The sequence below is a fragment of the Aplysia californica genome, unplaced genomic scaffold, assembly GCF_000002075.1.
Source record: "Aplysia californica isolate F4 #8 unplaced genomic scaffold, AplCal3.0 scaffold00788, whole genome shotgun sequence".
NCBI classification, from domain to species: Eukaryota; Metazoa; Mollusca; class Gastropoda; order Aplysiida; family Aplysiidae; genus Aplysia; species Aplysia californica.
In genome coordinates, this window is record NW_004798058.1 from 81558 (window position 1) to 83995 (window position 2438).

Here is a 2438-nt window from a genome sequence, read left to right on the forward strand (position 1 = left end):
TCCCCCCCCCCCCCAAAAAAAAAATAAAAAATATCACACACAGTAAGGTCTTGGGATCTGGCAGGCCAAGTGCAGAGAGCGAGGTCTTTAGCACCTCTCCTACCAATCCACCTCTGAGGTACGTTTTCTTTCAGATAGGTTCGAACCCAGAGATGCCAATGGGGGGTATTCCATCTAGTTGAAAAATAAAGTCTTTCGAATCTACATGCAGTAAAGTGAATACAAACTTCTTTTGGGGTATGTTAAAGATAAAGTTTATGTTCCACCACTTCCCGCAATATCAATGACATGACAGATCGAATAACACTCAGCTACAATCAACACGGTGGACTGAGACATTCTGAGGCGCAATTGAGAGCAATTCTCATATTGTCCATGCTGCCGGTGTGGCCCCATTGTAAAACATGAAACAAAGATTTGAAGGTATGTACAACACTTGTGTCCAAGCTGGAGTTTTCTATTCTATTTCGTTTTTGAAGTATCGTGTGATGATTTTGGCGCATTTTAAAAAAAGCACACAGTATTATAATCGTTTAGTTAACTTAGATTTGAATCTAGACCTCATAAACATGTTCGGTTGATTTGTATCCAACTGGGCTACCGCTGCTAATGATAACGCTATGTTTTACATTTGTTTTCATAGTTTCTATTGAACATTGATAACATTTGTCATGTAAATCTATTTTCTTGTGGATTTTAGTTCATAAAGTATAAAGTGATACATAGGCCCTAAGCAAACCATGTTTTGTTCTTCTAGAGGCACTATTTTTTGTGCAATACTTGAACCTTCTGACCTTTCCTGGCCGAGTGTTATAAGTACGTTACGCCAATGTTCGATCGCCTCCAAGACGGACGCTTCGATATTTCGAAAATCATCCAGAATTTAGAACATAATATGTAGCATCAATGTCAATTTCAACCCGTTAACCAAAGGGTGCTACCCATCAAAGAAACATTCAGAATCTCCTCCTCATCTATCGGTGTGAGCCCAGCTTCCATCTTATTTTAGCAGACTCGTTGTAAAATCTTAGCCGTTCAGCTGTGCGTTATGGCTGACTTTTAAAATAAATATTATAATGATAATGTTTAAATTCCGTTTGAACCGCCTCATTCTGTTTAAGAACAATAGATCTAATGCTAGTTGTTCGGGAGTGAAAAAAAACCAAACCAAGCAAACCCAACAGACCAAAAAGGAACCCAACAACAACAACCTTAAACCAACAACAATTTTGATTTAAATATAAACAAACGATTAGGATTAAACTAATACGGCACTTGCACTATCCAGCCAAGTTCATGTTACTCGTGCTGTTCAACGAATGGCAGGGCCTACGTGAAAGTTTCGTCAAGTAAGCGGTACATTAATAATCTGCCGTCTGTCGTTTTTATTTCGGTTTTTATAATAGCTCACAGAACAGCAGTACACTTGGGACTAACTGCGTCTTCCACGTCTTCGACATACCCCCCCCCCCCCCCCGAAAAAGGGAGAAAAAAACGACCTACACAACAAAACAAAAACAACACAAAAACAAACAAAACAAAGCGAAACAAACATTCTAGGAAACCAAACCATACAGTATTCCTTGACGAATTATACTAATAAAACGAGCTGTGTTGTGTTAAACGTTGAGATTTTCACACAACAAAGAGTCTCGCTTCCGTTCATAATCCAACCAGAGAGCCCGAGACTGTCGGCAGGGAACAAGAGAACTTGACAGCATTGCTTGACCAAAGGAAAGAAATAATAATCATACCAGATACAGAAATAGCACTGCGGGAGAACATAATTTTTTAACCGAGTACAACGTAAATCAGTCTTTCAGCTGAGATGTTTCCTCCTCAGCCCGGGTTGATCATGACAGGCAGGATCTGGAGCCCGCCTCCATATTTCGAGCTGGGACAGGCCATGATGCTCCCTGACACAAGGCCTGCTGTATAAACTGTTTATTCAGTAGGAATTGTCCTGGCTCCATAAAATTTTACTTACAGGCCTATGCGTAGTCTGTTACGGTTTTCTATCCTTACATGTCTAGGCTGTGTTATAGGAGGTCTTTTCTTTCTTTAGAAAATGAACCATGCTGAAGTATACAATCGGTGCTTGAAATAAAGGCCAATGTGCAAACAGAAGAAAGAAAAAAACTGGTTTGAGAATTCGTTGTTTGGCAGTATTTGTCCGATCCTTTCACCGACCTCATGGCTTACACTACTCAGAGATTAGTCATCTATAGCTCTTACCTCAGAGTCAAAAGGGAATGCTCATTCAGAAATGATCCTACGATAGCGCTTGATAACTTTCCGGGCGAAAATTGCAGTCTGAGAACCGATTCTATTCTTTTATAATAAACCTTCGGCCGCCCTCTCCGTTCAATTCTCCTCGCTCTTACATATCAGCTAACCCCCGACCCCCTATTCTTGTTCCGCCCTGGGTCTACCCCCCC

General features: G+C 40.6%; 1 protein-coding gene across 1 annotated transcript in view; it reads right to left on the reverse strand.

Moving 5' to 3' along the window:
- Positions 1 to 2353, reverse strand: part of LOC101856383 — a 25810-nt gene extending 23457 nt beyond the window's left edge. The window contains exon 1 of the mRNA XM_005109542.2: positions 2236 to 2353. The gene's annotated coding sequence lies outside the window, so the exon portion shown is untranslated. The remainder of the gene's footprint in view (positions 1 to 2235) is intronic.
- Between the last annotated feature and the right edge of the window lie 85 nt (positions 2354 to 2438).